We start from the raw sequence: 26,024 nt of genomic DNA, 5'->3' as shown, positions 1-26,024 counted from the left end.
TATTGTCTGAAAAGTCGAAATGCAAATGCATTTATAATAAAGCATTTTAAAGATGATTCCTATTTCAATAACCATTTTTATACTGCTTACTACTACAGACCTTTCATGCACATGTGTAATGCATTGCATTAACAGATGATCAATGTATTTCAAAGGCAACAGGCCCAACCTACAAAGAGATGGTTCTCTTGGGCACACAAGGTCCATCTTCCGTTTTGCTATAATCATTCAGAACATTCTGCACATCCTTTCCAGTTTGCACATTTTGATTTCTAGGTCAAAGTCCAGGCTTCAAGACACCTTTCTGGCATTTTATCTCCCCACCCCCCATCCACGAGGGTCTTCAAAAAGATCACAGAAGATGGAATTACAGTAGGAGTTCATTTTGGTGCCAAAAATTTTTGACATCCATGCATAACTTTTTCATAATATACATTTTCCCTGAACTTTTTGACGATCCCATGTCCTTTTTTATTTCTGGCAAGGTAAAGCAGCCTCTGCCTGCTGCCTTCCGGGCCTCGCCTCTTCCCTTCTAACAACTGGAGTCCTGGTGACTGCATAGAAGGGGCCGGATTCCAGGTGTGTTATCTTCTATACTCAGGGCCACAAACTTTCAGTAAACAACAGAAAGTAGATGTTTTAGACTTTGTGGGCTGTGTAGTCTCCATTGCATCTCCTTGTTTTGGGGTTCTTTTGCTTTTCAGTTTTTTGTTTTTGTTTTTGGAGAGGTTTTTGCTATAGGGCACATATGCTCACCAGAAAGAGAGACAGAAAGTGAGAAATCACCCCCCAGGGGGGATGGCCATGCCACAATCCCTTCTCCTCCATTCTCCTCTCAGGATCTTGGACACACATGCACACCGGGTCCGGGACTCGGTCCACAGTCAAGTACGTGGGAGTCCAGCGACATAACCATTACACCAACTACTGGTCCCGCTTTTAATTTTTTACAATTTATTAAAAATGTAAAAACCACCTGCAGCTGGCAAACTATATGGGAACAAGCTGGCTGTGGACTGGATTTAGCCAGCAGGCTCCTCACAAGTTCTGGCACCGCTGGGGCATCGGAAGGGTGGCCTTGCTTCTCCCACTGAGGAAAGCCATGCCTGGCCTGCTCAGCTGTGCCCCTGCCCCTGAGCAGGACTGGGCGCCTGTGCTGAAAGCTTGGCAGACCAGCTGCCAGGTGAGCAGGGAGCTGTGCTCCTCCTGCTGCTACCTCGCAAATGCTGCCTCTGACGCTGGCCAGAGGGCGGTTCTATTGTCCAGCGTGCAGAAAAGAGGAGGCCTGGAGCCTTTTCTACCTCATAAAACAGTGGGTTTCATTCTGGGTGTCACTCCTGAGAAGCCAGCCCTCGAAATAACTAGAGACGCTGGGCCCTGGGAAGGCCTGCAGGCCAGACCCACAGCTCTGCAGGCTGCTGAGGGGGTGGCAGACAATCTCTTTTGAGCTTAGAAGACAGTAGGACCTATGGAGGAGCCACAGGAGGACTCGCACCATGGCCTAATGTTGGAAGGAATATCCCAATGGAAAGGTCAGGAGATACAATAAGCCAACTCCCATGTATTCATGCATTTGTATGCGCTGGGCTGGGGACATTCACGAGCACCTACAGAGTAGCAGGAGCCCAGAGAATCAGACTGATGATGTCTTGTCCCCACCCTTAAAGGAGGGAGAGCTGAATCCTGCATGTGAAAACCAATTACACAGGGGGGTCTACAAGGTGCCTGGAAGACCAGAGGACTTTGGGGAGGTGACTGCCAGATACAGTCTACAAAGTAGAGCAAACATGATAAAGTGGCCTTCCAGATGCCCAGAGAAGGCCTGGGAAAAGTGCCTACGGTGATGTAGGAAAGGAAGGCTTGAGCGCAAGGTGTTATGGGAGGTATCTGGGGACTGAGGATCCTACCAGAAGGATAGGATGGGGCATAATCAAGGAGGTCTGGCATGTCATGCAAGGAGCTTTGCATGCATTCTGGAAGTAATGTGGAGGCAAGACAAAAGTTTAACCTGGAAAGGGCCAGGGTAACATTGATTTTGAAACCATACCATTATAAACAGTACATACTCTCATGAAAATGTCTTGTGTAGTCATTTCCGCAAAGTTTCTTTTCCTAACTGGAATGATTGGTGTTTGTCCAGGTCCTTTGGATACTTGTAGAAAGAAGAAAATGCAGAATAAATAGGATGTAAAAAGACGGTTCCTGACGGGGCTGCTGGGGGCTGTGAGTAGGAAGGGAGGACATGGTGGATGAGAGGGACAATGATCAATTGGCTATTGGGGGAGGGTGCTAATCAGGGGATTATAGGGGTGGGGCACAGGGGGCTGCAGTTCAAAGGGCACAATGCTGAACTTTATCATTTTATTTCTCAGTCTGAAATTTTCACTTATCCATAGATTTGTTTGAAAATCACATCAAAGTATCCACAAGATTTCCACAGGTTAAAAGGGTAAACTAGCAAAGTGATTATAACGAAGGTCAATGCTCTCTGTGTCTCCACCCCTAGTCCCACTACTTAGAGGAAATCTTTTTAGGCTTCCAGAAAGTTCTTCATATAGTTGCCACTGTCCTGCTCATCCTGCTTTTCCTTTATCCATCACTTCTGTTTAATTGCCAGAGGGCTTGAGTGCTCACCAGAGAAAGAGAGAGAAAGTAGGTGTGGGGGGGCGGGAGAGGGAGAGAGCACTCCCAACGGGGCATGGTCATTTATCCCCTCTCCTCCACTTCTCCATCCTGTCAGGATTTGAGCCACACACACCCACATGTCCAGAGTGCTCATGGTAAATAAGGGGAACCAAGACTCACCAGTGAAGAAGAAGCTACTTACACACACTCCCAATTTATAGCATCACATACACATTGGAGTCAATATTTATGAAAAACTTACACTCTTCAGGGAAAAAATACTGGTGTTAGAGCATTTTATTTCATTTTTAATTGCCAGAGGGCACGTGTGCTCACCAGAGAGATGAGAGATAAAGAAAGGGAGAAAGCACCCCAGTGGGGCTTGATTACTCCACAATTCCTTCTCCTTTGTTTCTCCATCCTGCTCTGCTGAAATTTTGGGCACACATGCACACACACCTGGTGTGTTTTTTAAGCCACTGAGACTAGGATTCGAACTGCAGTCAGCCATGTAGAATCAGCTCTCTTAACCATCAGGCCATGGGGCCCGCTCTGCTCATCAGTTGTAGATGTTAATGGCTGCCATGGTTTGAATATATCTCCTAAAACTTCATGTGCTGAAATTTGGTTGATATGTGAGGAATATACTGAGAGGTGGAGCCTTTGGGAGGTGATTGGGATTCAATCATGAGAGGTGGAGCCTTTGGGAGGTGATTGGGATTGGATCAACTCATTGGATAAGGACCTCATGATTGAATATTGGTGGCTTTATAAGAAGAGGAAAAGAGAGGAGTAGCAGGTGGCATGGTAGTTAAGGCACTGGACTCCCACGTGGGCAGTCAGGGTTCAAGTCCTGTATCTGGTGGCTTGCTTTCTCTCTCTCTCTCTCTCTCTCTCTCTCTCTCTTTCTCTCTCCTCCCTCTCTCTCTCTCTCTGTCTTACTCTGGGGGGCACATGTGCCCTTAGCGAATTAAATAGTAATAATAATAATAAATGAAATAATTCTTTTTAAAGAGAGAGCAGGCAGAGCAGACACACGCTCTTAGCCTCTTGTCATCTGATGCCATCTGCTCTGCCTTGGAACTCTTCAGGACTGCCCACCAGCATGAAGCTCCTCAAGGAATGCCCACCAGCATGAAGCTCCTCACCAGATCTGGTCCCTTGACCTAGGGCCTCAAGAATCCTGAGCTGAATAATCCTTTACTATTTTCTTTCCTTCCTTTTTATTGAGAGATGAGGAGAAGGGAGAGAGAGAATAAGGGAGAAAGAGACAGGTACTCTCTGACAGGGTCTCACCATGCCGTGACACTCCCACTCTGGCTTCTCAGTTGCTAACTGCACCACAGTTGCAGTGCCCAGCCTGCCCAGGTGGCTCTCCACACACAGCAGCATCTTGCCACTCGTGCCACTGTGGCTGTGCCTAAGCCTGTACTCCTCATCAATTTCCCAGTCTGCAGTTTCAGTTACAGCAACAGGAAAACTGACTGAGGCACTAGCAGTGGCCTTTGTGCAATGCCATGGTTCTGGCAGATCCTGATGGCTCTTGTTATCAGTCATAGGTGCATGAGAACCACCTTCTGAATGGCCTTCCAGTTCCAGTTAGAGTTAAATACAGGTTCATACAAATGACTCCATTTTATTCTGACAACTTTTGCACAGCCCACAGCAGAATGTAAGGGACTGCAGATAGAAGGGGCTTAAATACTTACAGGGAAGTGGCAGCATATTCAGACTGATGAGAATTCAGCTGGATCATCACCGAGAGAGGCTGAGGTAAGAGGAGACTGGAAGGTCTGCCATTCTTTCTGCGGTGAAGGCATTGCCTAGGAGGAGTGAATAGTCGGTGGAGAACTGGGTGTGACTGAGATGCTTGAACACTCAGCATGGGTTTGTCATACGATATGCCCTCTGTGTCCTGGATTGTATTTTGCACAACGTGTGTACATTGTGCATTTATACACATCTGCCTGTGCCTTACACAAAGCCATGTGCGCTCTGAGATATTTCACAGTCCTTCACCAGGGGATCTTAAGAGGGACTTTGGTAATAAGTGACTTCCCCTTAACACTGATCCCCGTGTCAGATGTGACACCCTTTCAGCTTTCATTCTTCACTGCTGACAAAACACCTGCACAACCTTTAGCCCACAAGATTTCTTCAACAATGGCAGCAAGGCAGGAGACGGCAGAAGCTGCATGTTTCCGGGTGATGATTATGTAGTATCAACCAGCAGGCTTAGGATCCTCTGCTATGTTGCCTTGTTAACTGTCAGGTATAAACCAAGTTGGAGATTTCTTTGGAGGAACTTGAAAGTATTTATGAGTTTTCATGATTCTGCTGTAGCTAGAAACTCTAAACCAACTTTGAAGCACAATATGGCTCTGAAGGAGGATTTGGAATCGGAGGCCTGTCCTCACAGGGCAAGGTCTTTCTGTGATGCTCTTCCCTCAACCTCTTGCCTGGGCTACCCCCAGATGCACGGCTTCTGCTCTCACCCTTCCAGATCCCACTTCCTTTGCCAAGATCAGGGGGCCCCTTCCATCTAGAAATGTTTCCAGCTTATCTCGAGCTGTAATGAGGCTGATGTCCTAGCAGTATCAGCAATAGCTATGCATTACCTCATGTTTACGTCTTCCGAGTGGTAGGCAGCACAGCAGACATAAAAAGCAGAGCATCACTCTAACTAATCCTTTACATAGGCCCATGAGGCAGGAGCTGTGGCAATGCAAAGCTCTGACATTGGAGTCAGAAAGACCTTGTCTTCTAATCCCAGTGCTGCTCCTCCCTGGCAAATGATTTAACGTTTCAGAGCCCTGCGAGTTTCCTCACCCATGACAAGAGTCATGCTACTATCTAAACTGAAGATTTGTGAGGATTCCTTGGAATACCAAATGTGCCATGCACTCATCACTTCTGTCCTCCTCAGGCCAGACATCATAGGCGAGTGACTTTTTTAAAAGATCTATTTAATTTTATTTGTTATTATTATTGTTATTTCAGAAAATTTGCTATAGGGCACATGCACTCACCAGACAGAGACAGAGAGAGAGAGAAGGAAAGTGAAAGCAAGCTGCCAGGTCTGGGACTCAAACTGCAGCTGGCCATGTGAGAGTCCACTGCCTTAACCACCATGCCACCTGCTGGCCTGTGAATGACTTTAGTATTTGCTTAGGGGTACATTCAAAATGTCGTCTACCTGTGTTATGGCAGGTTCTGAGAGCATAGGATTGAACTGGAAAGGGAAATAATTTTCACTGATTTTTCTTTTCTCAGCCAGATGTACTTAAGGGATGAAAAACCAATATGTGGACTGCATAAGCTTTTTTGGAATAGCAAGTCTCACCAGATAGCCAAGACTGTTGATGCTACACATAGAGGAAAACTAGCTTTGCTGAGGACCTCCAGCTGGTGCAGCTGAGATCTGAACACACAGTAGAGCAATGAAGGTGTGGTTCACATGATTCATGGCCTTTCCCCACATAAGCAGTAGGGTGATTTGGAGTTCCAGTTCCTGGCATTTTCTCTTCAGGTCACTAGGCTGACAGAAGTGGGGTTTAAATGCAAGGGAGAAGATGCTCATTGATATTCTAGAGAAGGGCTCTCCTTAAGTTGGTTCTGAAACACATCAGGTCTTGAAATGTGCACATTAAGAAATGGATAGACTTACCTTTGAACTCTCAAGTGTGTTAATTGGAACTTTGAGAAGAACTCATCCTCTCCCCGGGCTAGGGGGACATTTGTTCCAGCGATGGGCCTAGTTGCTCTGAGTGGCTTGGAGACTAAGCTGTATTGAGACTGTGATTTATCCCCTGCCACTTGCCTCTGAATTCAAATACCTTAGCATTTTCTGAAGTGCGCAGTGCACAACCCCTTCTGTCTTCCTCAATGAAAGCTCAGCAGCTTAGTCCCAGACACATCTGTTCTCTAGAAACTGGGAGAACATTGAACCATCCAAGTCCAGTGACAACAGTGCAGGAGGTTAGTGAGCATGAGGGAGGTAGAGCAGCAGAGAGATCGCCAATCACCTACTTCTACACACCTTTGAATGCTCCTAACTAACTTGAAGAATTTAGGAAGAAAAGTATAAATCACCAGATGACAAGACACTATCACAGAAGCATAAGAAATATGAGCTACCAACAAAATATCTCTCCCCCTAAGGAAAACATTAATTCCTCATCATCCACAGACAACACAATGGAACTTGTGGAAATGTCAGATACACAATTCAGAACATTTATAGTGACAAAACTAAATGAGATGTGAAAGAAAAGAGACACTGAGCTCCACTATATAAAAAGTCCTTCCACAATTTGAAAGAAGAAATAGACACCATAAAAAAGAATCAAACGGAATTGTTAGAGATACAAACTGTAATACAGAACGTTAAAAAACACTTCAAAAGTATTAAAAGCTGTTTAGATCACACAGAAGATTGAATCTCAGACACAAAACCTCTGACCTAGAAAAAAATTATCAAAAAAACTGAGAAAGTAACAAGAAAAATGAGAAATACTAGATACCGCTAAGTACTTGAACATCTGGATAATTAGTATTCCAGAAGGTGAAGAAAATAATAAGGACATTGCTAATCTATTCCACGAAATCCTGGAAGAAAACTTTCCAAACTTAGAAAAGCATTCAAAGATCCAGACCCAAGAAATACAAAGGACCGCAAATAGAATCAACCCAAGAAGATCTTCTCCAAGGCACACCATAGCCAGATTGGCCAATACCACAGACAAAGACAAGATACTAAAATTGGCAAGAGAGAAACATCAAGTTATTTACAAAGGTTATCCCATAAGGATAATATTGGACCTCTCTTCAGAAACAATGCAGACAGAAAGAATGGGGAAATATATTCAAAGTATTAAATGAAAAACAATTTCAATGAAGATTACTATAACCAGCAAGATCATCCTTCATATGGAAAGAAGAGATAAAAACTTTCTCAGATAAACAAAACCTGAAGGAATTTACCAACTCCAGGTCAGCTCTTCAAGAAGTTCTAAAGGGAGTGTAAAACCAGGAAAACTAAAGTCAGACAGACAGATATAAGAGAACAAAAAACGACGAAGGAAAAGGCTTGCTTAATGATAGGAACATGTCTGGAAATATCAATAATAACATTGATTGCTAATGGATTAAATTCTTTGATCAAGAGACACAAAATGGTTGAATGGATTAAAAGAAAAACAGAAACCCTCTATCTGTTGCCTACAAGAAATGCACCTATGGATAAAGACATACATAGACTAAAAGTGAAGGGCTGGAAAAAGGTGTTCCATGCAAATGGAAATCAAAAAAGGGCTGGAGTTGCAAAACTAATTTCAGACAAAATAGACTTTAAGACACAAAATACAAGAATAGACAAAAAAGGGCATTATATAGTAGTAAAAGGGCTATTCATCAAGAAAACATAGTATCTATACACCCAACTCAGGAGCATTGGTCTGAGGTGTATTTCATGTTGGGTAAATTCTCTTTACAAGCCAAATGATGTGTAGTGATTGAGTGTATAAAAAATGAGAATAAATATAAATAACACTTAATTTTACCAATATAAATAAATACGTACATAAATAGACAAATGCTGGGACTAGCAGATGGCAATAATGGTATGTCACTGGATTCCCACATGGCTGACTGGGGTTCAAGTCTCAGACCCGGCAGCTTAAAACTCATGCCTGATGCACATGTGTGGGTGCCCAAGATCCTGAGAGGAGAATGGAGGGAAGGGATTGCAGCATGGCCATTCCCACTGGGAGTGATTTCTCACTTTCTGTCTTTCTGTCTCTCTGGTCAGCGCACATGCCCTATAGCAAGAATGTCTTAAAAACGAAATGGACAAATAGTGATTGCTTTAAGGGCTTCAAAAATTGGAAAGTTAACAGCTATATCATTTGCCCTCTTATAAGGTGAATAAGCAAGGTGTGTCTAGGTTAAGGCAGCTGGACTCCACATAACTGATTGGTCACCTTGAATCCCAGACCCAGTGACTTAAAAAACCTGCCAGGCACATGTACCAAAATTCTGAGAGGAGAATGGAGGAGAAGGGACTGTAGCATGGCCATTCCCCCAGGGAGTGCTTTTGTACTTTCCCTCTCGCTTTCTGGTGAGTGCACACACCCTATCGCAAAATTTAAAAATAATGATAATAACCGTCATGTGTGTCCATCCTAGCTTCTACATCCTATCCTATTGTCCTCTTTTTTAAAATTATTTACTTAAATTTATTTATTCATTCATTCATTTTTAATTTGACCAGAGAGACACACACAGACACAGAGAGAGAGAGGAGGTGAGAAAGCAAGCCACCAGGTCCAGGATTTGAACCATGGTCAGCCATGTGGGAACATCCAGTGCCTTAACCACTATGCCACCTGCTGGTCCCCCTGTTGTCCTCTTTTTATGACTTTCTCGCTAATATACAGATATTTTAGAGTTTGAGAATTAATCTCTAGATACATTTTGTAAAGAGAACAAAATGTTTTAAATCACCCACACACTCTGAAAACTAGATGGTCATTTAGAAATAAATTCTAGTAGTGAGTCTTAAATTGTAAAGAAATGACATACAGAATGGCCAGGAAACAGGCCCTGGGAACAGATATCTGGAGGGCAGCTCTACTATCTGACCATACTGCTCACTGGTGAGTTGGTACCACAGCCGCTTTGACAAGAGTTTAGGGTATAAGATTTCTCAATTGACATCTCTAAAGGAAAGGGGGGAAGTAGGACAAGCGTGGCAGGGAGGGGGGGAGCTGAAACACCACACACTGACTGACGAAGCAGCAACCTGTCAAGGCTATGGGGGGCAAAATGGAACTGCACTAGTATAAGGTTCTTGTGCTATGGGTGAAGTGGCATCATATCACTTGGCAGGCTATGGTAGATTAAAGAGGTACACTGGGCCTGGCCATGGCTTGGTGGTTGAGATGGCTGGATCTCATGTGGCTGACTCTGTGGTTCAAATCCTGAACCCAGCAACTTGAGAAACACACCAGGCACATGTGTATATGTACTCAAAATCCTGAAGGAAAGGAGAAATGGAGAAGAAGGAATTGCAGCATGCCCATCCTCTATGAGGGTGCTTTCTCCCTTTCCCTTCTTCTCTCTGTTTCTCTCTGACTAGTGCATATACCCTCTGGCCAAAAACACCTCAAAATAATAAAAACAGAAAACTCTCAAAGTTAGCCATCTCAATAATCACATTAAATTTTAAAAATCTGAACAATTCAGTTAATAAATATTTGTATGAGGACCAGCAGGTGGCATGGTGATTAAGGCATTGGATACTCCCACATGGCCAACTGTGGTTCGAGTCCCGGATCTGGGGGCTTGCCTTCCCTCCTCTCTCTCTCTCTCTCACTCTCTCTCTCACTCTCTCTCTTTCTGTGTGTGTGTGTGTGTGTGTGTGTGTGTGTCTGTCTGTCTGTCTCTGGTCAAATAAAATGAATGAATGAATAAATAAAATTGAATAAATAATCCTTAAAAAAAGTATTTGTATGAGCGAATAAAAAATAAATTCCTAATTATAAGCTGCCTATCACAAATACACTTTAAATATAAACACACATATAGGTCAAATGTAAAAAAAAGGAAAAACATAATATATTAACACAAATCAAAAGAAAGCTAAAATTACTCTATTAGTATCAAACAAAGCAGGTTTCAGACCAAATATTATCAGAGGGTAAAGAAGTTCACCTCATTTTGATAAAAGGGGAGATTAAGCAACAGGACATAACAGAATAAGGGATCATTGTGAACAAATTTAAGTAAAAAATTTGACAAGTTAGGTTAACTTCTATGAAGGGCACATACTACTATCTGAGGCATGGCTGCATTTTTATTTAGCAACAAAATGTTTAATATTTGACACTGTCTATTAGCATAGACTTGTGTATTTCATAATGGCAAATAAATATGACACAGCAAGCTCTGTAAGAACTACTAAGACTTAGTAATATTTTGTTCTATATAGCATATTAACACTCTGGTTGTTCAGTAATACGATTAAGTATTTCAAAGAGTTTATATTTTGAAACATATAATTTATTTTTCCTAGGATTAAAAAAAAGGAATTCAGATTTTCTCCTTTGGTTTGGAATTTTAAAAAATCAAAGGTCAGAGAAACATAGAGCATACTTTCAGTAATTAGAAAATACTAGGGACCAGCAGTTGGTGTAATGGCTATGTTGCTGTACTCCCATGTAGTCAACTGCGGTTTGAGTCCTGGACCTGGTAGCTTAAACTCACACCGGGCATATGTGCGTGCATGCCCAAGATCCCAAGAGGAGAATGGAGGAGAAGGGAGTGCTGCGTGGCCATCCCCCACCCCCACCCCCCAGGTGATTTTTCGCTTTCTGTCTCTCTGTCTTTCTGGCAAGCGCACATACTTATAGCAAAAACTTCTAAAAAAAAAAAAAAAAAAAGGAAAGAAAGAAAATACCAATACTACCCTCTTCGACAGCAAAAAATGATTGTGGTGTCAGAACTTTTAAAATTTACCTAGTGAAATTGTCCTCACATGCTATTTACTTACATTTAGAAAATAACAGCTTAAAAAGAAAAGAGACAAGGAAGTTACAAATGTAAAACAATTCAATTTGAAACATAATGACTATGGTCAGTACCAATTCCAAATACCTATTTCCACTCTTACTCCTTGGTTAAAGTGGAACTAGTCTGCTAATCTCCTGGCTTCTGTAGCAAATGTGAGACCCACGAGTACAGGCCCCATGTGTTCTCTTCAACACTGTACATACAGTGCCCTGCACAGTGCCTGGCACATGGGAGACAATCAAGAAATACCTGTTCATTGCTACTGAAGAAAAAAATACAAGAAAAGCTGGTCTGGGGACTGAGATGGGAGATAGGAGTGGGAAAAAGAAAACAAATAAGTAAAATAATGAGTGTAAGAAGTCACTCATTTTAGCATATCAGAAGAACTTTAAGTCCAGAACATCATGTCATTTTTATTTATTATTTTACAAAACAATGAGTAGTCATATATAAAGGTTTTACTAGGCATTAAATTCCAAAATAAATTCTAATAATTTTAAAATAACATTGAAGAATCATCTTTTTCACGTGAAAATTTTTTAGTTTATTAATCCTCTCATGAACAATCCGCACAATCACCACAGATAGTCATTGCAGAATCTTTCCTGCTTCGACTTTTGCCAGCACTGACATTGGCCTTTGCAGTCCCCCAACTTTCTTCATTTTGTTTTTGCGTTCCTTTTGCTGTTTTCTTGATGTCTTTTTCTTCTCATAAAGGCCATGTCTTGCAACTCTATGTTTGGGTCCATTTTTCTTCACATAAGCCAAAGAATCGTAATCATGCCAAAGCCAGTTTTCTTGCCACCACCAAAATGGGTTCTGAACCCAAACACAAAGATGACATCTGGAGTGGTCTTGTACATCTTTGCTAGTTTTTCCTGAATTTCTGTCTTAGATACTGTTGCCTTCCCGGGGTGAAGGACATCAATTACCATTTGTCTCCTCTGAAGTAGTCAGTTGGTCATGAATTTCCTGGTTTGGATAGTTACTGTGCCATTCATGATGGCAGTATATCCTCAAGCAGCCAGGGAGGAAAAAGAGCAAATAATTATTTTTAAAGTGCACTAATTTGCTACTGTTAGGTTGTCAGGAAAGTCACAAAGCACTTTTTCTATGCTTTTCTTTGCAAAAGTGAGTCATGGGAACCAGCAGTTAGCGTAATGGCTATGTCGCTGAACTCCCACGTAGTCGACCGCGGTTTGCGTCCCAGACTCGGTGGCTTAAAACTCATTTAGGTAAACAAAACATATTCACAAAACATTTGTACAAGAACATAAACTATTAGCAGTGATTTTCTCTGGAAAGGACTGGGAAATCCAACAATGAAAGAAAGAAACTATTTATTTATTTATTTAGAGAGGTTTTTGCTATAGGACTTGTGAGCTCGCCAGAAAGACAGAGAGAGACAGAGAGACAGAAAGTGAGAAATCACCCTCTACGGGGGATGGCCATGCCACAATCCCCTTCTCCTCCATTCTCCTCTTGGGATCCGGGGCACACATTCATGTGACCAGTGTGAGTTTAAGCCACCCAATCCGGGACTTGAACCACAGTCGACTACGTGAGAGTCTAGTGATGTAACCATTAAGCCATCTGCTGGTCCCAGAAAACTTTTATTATTCACTTTGCATGTTTTTTTCACTGTTTGATTAGCTTTTGTTCTTACAATGAATATGTGTATTTTATAATAAAACTAATTATAAGCAAAAAGCACAATTTGTAAGTATTTTTGAAACAGGCATAAGTTTAGAAATTATAATTTCTCATAAGCATATTAATGATAATATTGTTGAAGTCTGTATTTCCTCATTACTATTTCTCTCTTTACTAAAATATTGTCTCTTCACTAAAATAGAAAATGAGATACTGTAGGACATAAGAAAATGAGACATACAGATCAGTCTCCCGAAAGCAATAAAATATATTTATTATACTTAAGAAAGAAATTTTTTCTAAAGGCTGAAATCAAGCTATTTGTCTGTTGGCTTCTGTTATATAGTATCAAGAATTTTATTATTCCTAAACATGTTCAAATATAGGGTTTTGAGGTTTTCCACAAGACAGAACTAGTATATTTTTAGTGGAACCAGGTATATGACAGATTCAGACACAAGTAAACGAAATACAGTTATTCATTCTAATACTAATCTAGGGGACCCTTTCATATATCACAATTTTAAAAAGACGATCTCAATGAGGGCATTTTACAAAGGAACATCAAAGAATGCTATTAGAGGTAGACTGGTCATAAATTTGTAAAATGTAATTTTTAGGTCTCTGTCACTTTTTTACTACTGATATACCTAACTATAAGACAGTAAGTTAAAAAGATATGGTTCTTGAATGATGGTGCATATAGCAGGAGGCAATAATACTAAGAGTAGAAAAGTTTTCAATATTAACATGATTTCAATACCATTTTTATGGACACATAAAATTATATATATATATACACACACATACATATATCAGGTACAACATGCTGTTTTGAAATATATACATTATGGAATGGCTCAGCCAAGCTATTTGATATGTGAATTACCTCACATACTTATTTTTTGTGGTGAAAACACTTAAAGTTTACTCTCAGCAATTTTCAAAATATAATAAATACATTGTTATCTACTATAGATACCATACTGTATAATAGATCTCAAAAGCTTATTTCTTTCATTTAACTGGAATTTTGTATTCTTATTTTTTTTGGAGAGGTTTTGTTTTGTTTTGCTATAGGGTGTGTGCACTCGCCAGAAAGACAGAGAGACAGAGAGATAGAAAGCAAGAAATCACACACACACACACACACACACACACCCAGGAGGGATGGCCACGCTGCAATCCCTTCTCCTCCATTCTCCTTTCGGGATCTTGGGCACGCACGCACACGCGCCTGGCGTGAGTTTAAGCCACTGGGTCCGGGACTCAAACCGCAGTCGGCTACATGGGAGTTCAGTGACATAGCCATTACACTAACTGCTGGTCCCTGGAATTTTGTATTCTTTGACTAACATCTCCCAAGCCACCCTTGCTTACAGTTCTCAACCACCATCCTGCTCTGCTTATATGAGTTCAAGATTTTGGGATTCTACATGTAAGTGACATTGTACAGTATTTGTTTTTCACAGTCTCACTTATTTCACTTAGCATAATGATTTCCAGTTTCACCTATGCTGTAGTAAATGGAAGGATTTTCTTATTATTTTTTCGGGTCAAATAATATTTTATCGGTACCATTTTTAGTAGATTTAAATTATATCCACTTTGGAACTACTCATAGCATGCTTTGATGGTGGCTTACTATAAGATATTGTGTTGGAAATCCATAAATTCAGCAACTGTTCCTTATGGCATGCATCATTTTTCTGGTTAGCATGTTTATTCAGTGATTCTTTTACACAGTTCTTTAATTCTTCAATTCCTTCTCCAGTAATTGCAGAGGTGGGGATGATATGTTGGAACTCTATAGTCCTCTCTGGAATCATGTTTTGTTGAGATAAATGCAGAAAATCTTTAGGATTCTGGATTTGCCTCATCAGGTGATGAAGTTTATACTGGGCATCTAGTTAGTCCATTAACAGCCAGCAGTGCAGGTTTTGCCTGAAGTTTCTCTTTGTACAACTTCAATTCTTTTGTAAGCAGTATTATGATTTCAAAGCAGTTCTATGTTGAGTTTGTGAAGAAAGCTGAAGTCTAGAAACATCAAACAACAAAAAGGAGTTGTCTAGTTCTTTTAACATGCTTAAGGAATTTGTGGCCTATTCCTTTGTTCATGTGTGCTCCTTCTATTACACCTGAAAGATGAGCTACTTATATCTATTGGAAACCATTGTACATAATCTTTCCAAGTTCAGGCTTTAATGTTGTAAGAGCATAATCTGCAATTTCAGGTTTTCTGTGAGAAACCTGACTTAGCAGAGAACTTTCCAGCATTTGGGAGTCCAAATAGGCCTACATCAGGTATAAATTTTAGATCAAGATTAATTCTTTGTTTCTGACCTTTCAATGTTTTTTTTTTTTTAAAGTAAGCTATTTACTATTAAGACCTTCTTCAGTTACCAAAATTCTATCTTCCTCTTTATTGAGTTCTCCTATAATTTTACAGTCTTCATCAGTTACTGAGATACCGACTATTTGCTCCTGCTCCAAGTCACAAATTGTTTCTAAAGGATATTTGTCTTAAAGTTTTGTTTTTAGTTTTTAAAAGAAATTTTTACTACAGGGTGCATGCACTTGCCAGAAAGATAGAGAGACAGAAAGCAAGAAATCACATCCTCCCCCAAGAGGAGTCTAGCCATGCCGTAATCTGTTCTCCCCCATTCTCCTCTTGGGATCTTGGACATGCATACACATGTGCCCAGCATGAGTTTTAAGCCACCGGGTTCAGGACTTGAACCACAATTGACTACATGAGAGTCCAGCAATGTGAGCATAATGCCATCTGCTGGCCCCTTAAAGTTGTTTTGAAATTACTTTTTTTTTCTTTTTGAGAGATTTTTGCTTTAGGGCGCGTGCGCTCACCAGACAGAGACAGAGAGATAGAAAGCGAGAAATCACCCCCCAGGGGGGCTGGCCACGCCACAATCCCTTCTCCTCCATTCTCCTCTCGGGATCTTGGGCATGCACTCTCATGCGCCCAACGTGAGTTTTAAGCCACCGGGTCCGGGACGTGACCCGTGGTCGACTATGTGGGAGTCCAGCGACATAGCCATTACACTAGCTGCTGGTCCCTAAAATTACTTTTTATTTGCTACATCCCAGGCATCACCACCTTTTCTACCTTCTCCACTCAATACAGATAATCTATTTCACCACTCCGTCCTTTGTGAAGAGTCTTAGGTTATCAATGAAATTTCTGTGCTTTCTGAACAAAACACAACTGCAATGCACCATGACTGCCAGGCACACACTTTAAAAGTTCTCCCGGGAACCAGCAGTTAGCATAATGGCTATGTCGCTGGATTCCCACGTAGTCGACCGCGGTTCGTGTCCCGGACCCGGTGGCTTAAAACTCACGCCGGGCGCGTGTGCGTGCGTGCCCAAGATCCCGGGAGGAGAATGGAGGAGAAGGGATTGCGGCGTGACCATCCCCCCTGGGGGGTGATTTCTCGCTTTCTGTCTCTATGTCTCTCTCTGTCTGTCTGGCGAGCGCACGCGCCCTACAGTGAAAATCTCTCAAAAAAAAAAAAAAAAAAAAGTTCTCCCAAGAACAAAGAAATTGTCAGAATATTTTTTTAAAGAATTATTTTATTTTATTGTTTTTTAATTTGACCCAAGAGAGACATAGAGAGAGAGAGAATGAGAAAGCAAGCTGCCAGGTCCAGGACTTAAATGGCACTTGCCCGTGTGGGAACCAAACACTTTAACCACCACACCACCTTCCAGCCCCAAAATAGTTATTTATCTATTTAAAAAGTTAAATTTATACATTGTTCTCACAGTGAAAACTCCAGGTCTGGATAGTTAAACTTGTGAATTCTACTAAACATTAAACAAAGAAGCAACATCAAAGATACACAAATTTCTCAACTCATTCTATAAGACAAACATTACCCAAGTCAAAATCAAATAAAGAAATTACAACTAATATCTGTTATAATCATTGATGCAAGAAATATTTTAAAACTTTTACAAATCAAATCTGAATATATATGGAAAGCTAATATCCTGACCATGAGCAATTTATCCCAGGAATACAGGATTGGATTAACATTCAAAAACAAAATGTAATTCACGATAGTAACAAACTAAAAAAGAAAAATCATATGATTATCTCAATACCTACAGGAAATAAAAATTTGAAACAGATCTAACATCTTTTGATAAAAAGAAAAACTCAGTGTTCTAGTCTGTTCTATTGCTAATAACAGTAAATACTTAACGTTAGGTAATTTATAAAAATAGAGATTTATTTGGTTCACAATTTGGAGTATAAATTTCAGAGGCCTCATCTGGTGAGGGTCTTCATGCTTGTGGTCACCATGGCAAGGCAGAGCAGAGGAGAGTGCCCATATCTGTGTCCAGGTGTCTCAGTCGTATTCTTCTTATAAACTCACTAGGATTCATTCACAAGAGCCCACACCTGATAATCTTCAACACCATAGTTAGATTAAGATTCCACCCTCTTAATTCCATCACAACCAAATCCCAACACATGATATTTTAGAGAACATATTCAAACCATAGTACTGAGCAATTTAGGAATACATCAAATTCTCTGATAGCACCTGGCTGTCTGATGATTAAATTTAATTCTGACCATCTGGAGTTAGTACATACTCCACAACACTTCCTCCACTTCAGATGCCAGTCACCAGTCCTAAATTGCTACCTGTACTTCAGATCAGCCTGTTTTACACTTGATGGATTCTTCCTTGGGCTTGACAATTTACTAGAATGGCCCACAAACTACATAAAAATACTCTGCTTGCATTCACTGGGTTATTTAAAGGCTACAGCTTAGGAACAGCCAAATGGAAAATGGGGGGGAGGGGAAGAGAGTAATGTATTTCCATGTTCTCTTCAGATGTCAGTGTTAGTCCATTTTGTCTTCTATTACACAATATTATAAAATAGGTAGTTTTTCAACAACAGATATTTATTTCTCATAGTTCTGGAGACTCTAAGTCCAAGTTCAACACCAGTGAATTCAGTATCTACTGAAGATCAACTCCCTCACAGATGGTGACTTCCTGACCATCTTACATAGTAAAGGGGGCAAGCTACTTTGCAGTGGAAGCATGTGTTGTGTGTGTGTGTGTGTGGGGGGGGTGGTCTCTTTTAAAGGGCATTACCCAATAATTACAGCTCTGTTCACAAAACCTAATTATCCTAAAGATTTCACCTCCTAATATCAAAATATGACCTACAGGGAAACATAAACATTCATTCCACCCCCTGGCTCCCCAAATTTCATGTGCTTCTCATATGTAAAATACATTTACTGTATTCCAATATCCCCAATATCTGTACTCTTTTTAGTATCAAATCAAATCTAAGGTCCAGAGACTCATCTAAATATCATTTAAATCAGACATGGGTAAGACTCAAGTTATAATTCATCCTGAAGCAAGTTGCTGTCCAGATGTGGACCTGTGAAATCAAACAAATTATGTGCTTCTACAATATATTGGTGGGACAGACATAGGATACACATTCCCATTCCAAAATGTAGTAACAGATCCCAGGTATAAAACATAGCAAAATGAGCACTGTTAAATATTAAGGCCTGATAACATTCTTAGACTTGATTCTTAGCCTTCTAGGACCACTAGGTGGGTGTACCACCTTCTGGACTACTGGAGTGGTAGTTCTACCCCCATGGTGGCTCTGTGCCTGGGTCTTCCATCTGTGGTTCCCCTAAGCAGAAATCACATGCCACTGGCTCTTCTGGTCTGAGATCACGAGGACAGCCATACCCCTATGGCTTCACTAGGCATTGTCTTAATGGGACTCTTTGCAATGAATGGTTCCATGGTCACTGGTGGCAGCCACTAATGAGGTGGCAGCCATGATGATTTCTGAATTGCTTTCTTTCATTGTCTTGGACAATAGCTCCTGGCTTCTGTTTAGATGGCTGATTAATCTTATCAGATAGTCATTTGACCACACCTTTTTAGATTTTTTTTTTTTCTGAACATTGCTTGTCACTTTTTACAATATGGATAAGCTGAGAATTTTCTGAATCTTTAAGTTCTGCTTTCTTTTAACAATTCTGTCTTTAAGTAATTACACTGTTCTTGCATTTTACTATAAACTGTCAAGAGAATACAGGCCACAGTGTCAACATTTTGTTTAGAAATAGCTTCAGCTAAATATCCAACTTCATCACTCAGAAGTTCTATCTTCCACAACACACTAGTACATGATCATAATTAAGTCAAAGTTTTTGCCACATTATAACAAGAATTTCCTTTTACAACAATTTCCAATAACACATTCCTAATTTCTGCCTGAGACCTTATCAGAATGGCCTTTAGTATCAATATTTTATTAACATTACATTCATAATCACTTAAATATTCTCTAAAAAGATTGAGGCTGGGTCAGCAGAGGGTGTGGTGGTTAAGGCACTGAATCAACCACATTTCAACTCCTGAACCCAGCAACTTGAAAAAATCACACCAGGTATGTGTGCAAGCATGCCCAAAATATTTTTTTGGAGAGGTTTTTGCTATAGGGTCTGTGCACTCGCCAGAAACACAGAGACAGAAAGCGAAAAATCACCCCCCCAGGGGGGATGGCCATGATGCAATCCCTTCTCCATTCTCCTCTTGGGATCCTGGGCCTGGCGTGAGTTTAAACCACAGGATCCTGGACTCAAACAGCGGTCAATACATGGGAATTCAGCGACATAGCTATTACGCTAACTGCTGATCCCAGCATGCCCAAAATCTTGAGAGGAGAAGGAATTGTGACATGGCCATCCCCCCAGCGGCTGCTTTCTCAGGTTTTCTATTTCATCTCTGTTTCTCTCTGGCAAGCACATGTGCCCTGGGGCAAATTTTTAAAAATAAATAAATAAATAAATAAAAAACATTATAAACTGGATAGCTGATCAACAACAGAGATTTATTTCTTGCCTTTCAGCAGGCTGAAAGTCCAATATCAAAACAAAGCACTGGCAGATTTGGTATCTGATAAGGACCCACTTCTATATAGACACTGTCTTTCTGTGCTCTCACTTGGCAAAGAGAGAAGCTAACTCTCTGGATTTCTTTTTCTTTCTTTCTTTTTCTTTCCAGTTTGCTAGAGTAAACATGTGCGAGAGAGAGAGAGAGAGAGAGAGAGAGAGAATGAAGAAATACACCCAAGAAGATGAACACATTACAATCCCTTCTCCATTCTCCTCTCAAACTTTTGGGCATGCATGTGCACGTGCCTGTGGTGTCTTTCAAGCTGTTGAGTCCATGATTCAAACTGTGCTGTCAGTCATGTGGCATCTGCCTGTCCTAATCTACCACCTGGCCTCTCTGGTTTTTTTGTTTGTTTGTTTGTTTGTTTTGTTTTGTTTTATTCCAGTAAGGGTACTAATCCCAATAATGACAGTTCTGTTCTCATGATGTAATCATCTCCCAAAGATCTCATCTCCTCATATCATTGTCTTAAGGGCTAGGTTGCAAAATATGAAGTCTGGAGTGGTATAAGTATTCAATTCATCTCAGCAACCTTGTTAATACATTAATGTATTCACCAACCCAGAAGTTACACAAACTATTGTGTAAGGAGTTTTATAGAGGTTTCATTGCGCTGGCGGTCTACCCAGTGCAATTAGGAAAGAAAAAGAAACAAAAATATCCAGATAGGAAGAAAAGAAGTAAAATTGTCTTTATATACAGATGACGTCATTATTGAGGTAAAAAAATCTGTTAGAATCTATAAGCTACTAGAGCTAATAAGTGAATTTAGTAGTGGTGAGGAATATGAGATGAATATACAAAAATCAATTTAATTTAGAAAATGCTTTATGGCAAAATCTTGCAAAAGATGTTAACCTTATTGTGTTGTCATTTCTCAGTCTTTGATATACAAATAAAAATATTTTCTTTGTATTTAAAAAAAAACGAGAGAAAAATTCTAGAACAGCCAAAACAATTTTGAAAAAGAGCAAAGTTTGAAAAGACTCCTTTATTGCAGCTGAGAACTAGTGCTTTCAGGGAATAAGAGAAATGAAGATTGTCTACTGATAATTCAGCCTCCAGCCCCCAGTCTCAAGTGGTAGGGTGCCCTCTCTATCCTCCTGTCTGTCTCTCTATGTCTCTCTCTGCCTCTCTCTGTCTTCTCATTATTTTTTAATTTTTTAATTTTTCTTTTAAAAAATTTTAGGGTAAAGTATTCTCTTGGCTTTAAGATCCTACTTTATCTTGCTAATAATCCCCTTTCCCCCTCTCTTCCAGAAGAAGCAAGGGGCAGGCCTTTAGAAGATTCTTCCATTGCAGCTGAGAACTAGAGCTTTTGTGTGTCATGCTAGTGTGCCACATGGTTTTCATTTTTTCCTTAAAAAAATAAAAGTTTTGGTTGTTTTTTTTTCCTTCTCTTTCTCGCTCTCTCTTTTTTCTCTTTTTCTGTTTTCTTATCCTTTTTCTTTTACCTCATCACTTTGCTACTCTGTCTCCACAAACTGAGTGTCTAGACGGATCTAAGGGAACCATAGCCAAACACCCAAATACTATTAGGGTCAATGTATTCTTCATTATCCACTGAATCTGCTGCACAAAGGGAGAAAAATGGAATGGCAAAGAGATTGCAGATCACCTCCTCCTCATGCCCTTGAATGTTCAGATTGAACTTCTAGAAATTAAGAAGAATCATATAACCCATCAGATAACTAGAAATCACCACAGAGGCACAAGAAATATGAGAAACCAAGATAATACCTCCACTCAATGGAAAAGAGTAACTCCTCTTTATCCACAGACAGCACAACAGAACTCATTGAAATATCTGATAAAGAATTTAGAATATTAAAAGTGACAAAGCTAACAGAGATGCAAGAGAAGAGAGACAATGAACTCCATAAGAGGCAGGAGAATAGAGCTTAGGGGTTCCAGGAGATGAGGAAATTCTTACACGATCTGAAAGAGGAAATAAACATCATAAAAAAGAACCAAATGGAACTGGTAGAGGTGAAGGCTATAATACTGGAAGTCAAAACCTCCTTTGAAAGTATTAAAAGCAGACTAGAACTCACAGAAGATCGAATCTCAGATATAGAAAACAGTATCGCTGGCCTAGAAAAATCCACGACAAAGACTGAAAAAAATAGTCTAAAACAATGAGACTAATGTATGAGAAATACTAGATACCATCAAACATCCAAACATCTGCATAATCGGTATTCCAGAAGGTGAAGAGACTAATAAGGGCATTGATCATCTATTCCATGAAATCCTTGAAGAAAACTTTTCAAACCTAGAGAGGCATTTAAAGATCTAGACCCAAGAAATACATAGGGCCGTAAATAAAATCAACCCCAGAAGATCTTCTCCAAGACACATTATAGCCAAATTGACCAAAACCACAGACAAGATACTCACACTGACAAGAGAGAAATGACGAGTTACCTACAAAGGATATCTCATCAGGCCAACAGTGGACCTCTCACTGGAAACAAAGTGAGCAAGAAAACAAGGCAAAAAGATATATTCAAAATGTTGAGTGAAAAACAATTTCAACCAAGAATACTATATCTGGCAAGATTATCCTTCATATGGGAAGAGGAGACAAGAACATTCTCAGATAAACAAAACCTGAAAGAATTTACCAACACCAGACCAGTTCTCCAAGAACTCCTGAAGGGAGTGTTATATCAGGAAAACTAAAGTCAGACACACAGAAATAAGAGTTTAAAAATATCCAAGGAAAGGGCCAGCTTAATGGTAGGAACAAGTCCAGAGCTGAATATTATCTTCCAGTATTTAAATGGAAAGCTTGGACCACAACAGAGGTTAGATTAGGTATATGAGATTGAGTTGATTAAATAAAATTTTATGACTTTTGACTACACAATACTGATATTTTTCTATGCTTTGTAGTCCAAAGATAACGATTTTTGTCTTCTCTTGAATTATAGGCAGATTCATGTAACTACTGTTCGAACAGAATCGTAACCTGCTTCCTGGCTTTAAGTCTTAAGCAAAATTCTCTTAACATTTTTTGATTTTGATTTATTAAAGCTAAAACTGCCTTTCTTGAAATTAAAAAATCTATTAAAAATACTTATTTAATGACCACAGTAAGCTATATAGCCTTAGCTAGGTGCTATATTATAAAATATATTCATTCTACTCGTAGTTTCATGCCTAAAGCCAAACATTTGTTCGCAGATATTTATGTATCAGCTGAGTTTGTTATTGAAAGTAGTTAGATCAATTAAGATATTTTGTTGGCACAGCTGACATTGTCCTCTTTGCATGACTGTTCCAGCTACCTCGGGAGCTTTCTCCGTCCTGTGCACAATGGCAACTCTTAAGGATAAAATCATTGCACCAGTTGCAGAAGAAGAGGCAACGGTCCCCAACAATAAGATCACTGTTGTGGGTGTTGGACAAGTTGGTATGGCATGTGCAATCAGCATTCTGGGAAAGTCTCTGGCTAATAAACTTGCCCTGGTGGATGTTTTAGAAAATAAGCTCAAAGGAGAAATGATAGATCAGCAGCATGGGAGCTTATTTTTTCTGACACCGAAAATTGTGGCAGATAAAGATTATTCTGTGATTGCCAATTCAAAGGTTGTGGTGGTGACTGCTGGAGTCTGTCAACAGGAGCGGGAGAATTATCTCAACCTAGTGAAAAGAAACATTAATGTCTTCAAATTCTTCATTCCCCAGATCGTCAAGTACAGCCCTGACTGCATCATAATTGTGGTTTCCAATCCAGTGGACATTCTTACTCATGTCACTTGGAAACTAAATGGCTTGCACAAGCACTGTGTAATTGAAAGTAGGTGCAATCTGGATTCTGCTAGGTTTTACTATCTCATGGCTGAAAAAGTTGGCATTTATCCTACTAGCTGCCACAGATGAATTTGTGGAGAACATGGTGACTAAAGTGTGGCCATATGGAGTGGAGTGAATTTGGCAAGTGTCTCTCCAGGAACTGAATCCAGAAATGGGAATGAACAATGATAGCGAAAATAGGAAGGAAGTGCATAAGATGGTGGTTGAAAGTGTCTATGAAGTCATCAAGCTAAAAGGATATACCAACTGGGTGAATGGATTAAGTGAGGCTGATCTCATTGAATCTATGTTGAAAAATCTGTCCAGGATTCAACCAGTGTCAACCATGGTGAAGGGGATGTATGACATTGAGAATGAAGTCTTCCTCAACCTTTCATGTATCCTCAAAGCTTGGGAATTGTCTAGCATTATCAATCAGAAGCTGAAAGATGACAAGGTTCTTTAGTTCAAGAAGAGTGCAGATACATTGTGGGATGTCAAGCACCTGAAAAACCTGTGACTACTGAGGTCTAGGCTGTAGAAACTTAAAAACTACAATGTGATTAACCATGAGCCTTTAGTTTCCATCCAGGTATGTGGATCACAGTTTGCTTTTATCTTAATATGTGAATGTGGGCCCACAGAATCAAAGCCCATGTTTGGTTTAATGCTTGCAATATGAGTCCTTGAACAAATAAAATTAACTCTTGTAGTTTTAAAAAAAGAAAAAAAAATTGTTAACCAATAAAATGTGGGAGAAAAAAAAGAAGGAATGGAAAGCTACTGCAGATACCAGAGATAGAGTGGGAGGAGGGTGGGAAATGGCAGAATGTAAGAAATGGGTGAAGAGAGGAAACACATATATAGACATATATACATATATATACACATATATATATATATAACATATATATACACACACACACATATATACACACACACACACATAGATATATATATACATAATAAGAAATGGAAAATTATTTGTTGATGGTAACAAAACTAAACAGAGGCTAAGCTTTTGGGGATCCATTGAATTCCTCCTCTACTTCCTCCACTCTCCAGTACCCGCACAGGAAAGTGGGCTTGGATCAAGGGAGTCCAAGTAGCAAAGTCATATTGTAGCCTCAAAAATGTCAAGAACTTATATCATTTTGGTTGTGATTTGAAAGTTATTAGATTTTGCTTCTTAAAAAGGAAGAAAAACGGGGACCAGCAGTTAGCATAATGGCTATGTCGCTGAACTCCCATGTAGTTGACTGCGGTTCGAGTCCCGGACCCGGTGGCTTAAAACTCACACCGGGTGCGTGTGCGTGCGTGCCCCCAAGATCCTGAGAGGAGAACGGAGGAGAAGGGATTGCAGTGTGGCCATCCCCCCGGGGGATGATTTCTCACTTTCTGTCTCTCTGTCTCTCTCTGTCTGTCTGACGAGTGCACGCGCCCTGTAGCAAAAACCTCTCCAAAAAAAAAAGAAAGGAAGAAAAACTGATTATTTCTCTATATCATGACTTTTCTTCTGATTTGGGCTATGCTGCTTATGTGTTATCTGAAGTTTTTATTCTTTTGTTATTATTATTTTTTAAGACAGCATCTTGCAGGGCCAACAGGTGGCATGATGGTTAAGGTGCTGGACTCCCACATGGCAGACCTGGCACCTAGCTTTCTCAGTTTTCTTCTCTTTTTCTCTCTCTGGTGAAAAAAAAAAAAAGACAGGGTCTTGCTGTCTCCCTCCTCCTGCCTCAGCCTCCCAAGCTGGAACTATAAGTTCATGCTGGGTTCTTTTAGACAGGGCCTCACCACATTGCCCAGGCCACTTCTGGCTCTGAGTTCTTCCTCGAGCCTCCTGAGAAGCTGGGATTACTGATACTCACAATGTCATTCAACCTTTAAGTTGGACTGGGAATTGAACCCAGGCCTTCCAGGTGGTGCAAGTCTTCAGAACACAGTAACTTAGCAGCATGTGCCACCATAACTGGGCCTTTTATGCATTTTTAGAGGACACCTGCTTAAAAAGCTTGTTGTGAGGCCAGTAGGAGGTGTGGCGGCCAACCACATGGACCACATTGCTAATGGCAAGTGGAGTACCGGACCTGGCAGCTTGCTTTCTCACGTTCTCTCTCTCTCTCTGGAGAATGTATGTGTCCTATAACAAATTTAAAATGATAATAATAACAACAACAAATTTAAAATAATAATAAATATTTCAAAATAAAAGCTTGTTGCTGGAAGCTAACGTGGGAGGACATTGACTAGTGGGAGTTTCTGTCCCTTGGAGGAGTTGTGAAGAACAACATGGTGGTTAGAAGGAGGACGGGCTTTAGAATGACAGTCACAATCCACATTTCAACTGTCCAACTGATCATGCAATTTTGGACAAATCACTGGCCTCCTTTG

General features: G+C 40.2%; 3 pseudogenes; 1 reads left to right on the top strand and 2 right to left on the bottom strand.

Annotated features, from left to right (window-relative positions):
* Positions 1 to 11,752: 11,752 nt before the first annotated feature.
* On the bottom strand, positions 11,753 to 12,197 carry LOC106733844 (40S ribosomal protein S24 pseudogene; annotated as a pseudogene).
* Positions 12,198 to 14,441: 2,244 nt separating this feature from the next.
* On the bottom strand, positions 14,442 to 18,609 carry LOC102495191 (GTP-binding protein 10-like; annotated as a pseudogene).
* Positions 18,610 to 23,147: 4,538 nt separating this feature from the next.
* On the top strand, positions 23,148 to 24,150 carry LOC102490340 (L-lactate dehydrogenase B chain pseudogene; annotated as a pseudogene).
* The last annotated feature ends 1,874 nt before the right edge of the window (positions 24,151 to 26,024 follow it).

The sequence above is a fragment of the Tupaia chinensis genome, unplaced genomic scaffold (genome assembly GCF_000334495.1).
Source record: "Tupaia chinensis unplaced genomic scaffold, TupChi_1.0 Scaffold145441_1, whole genome shotgun sequence".
Lineage (NCBI taxonomy): Eukaryota > Metazoa > Chordata > Mammalia > Scandentia > Tupaiidae > Tupaia > Tupaia belangeri.
This window is presented reverse-complemented; position numbering and strand designations above follow the sequence as displayed.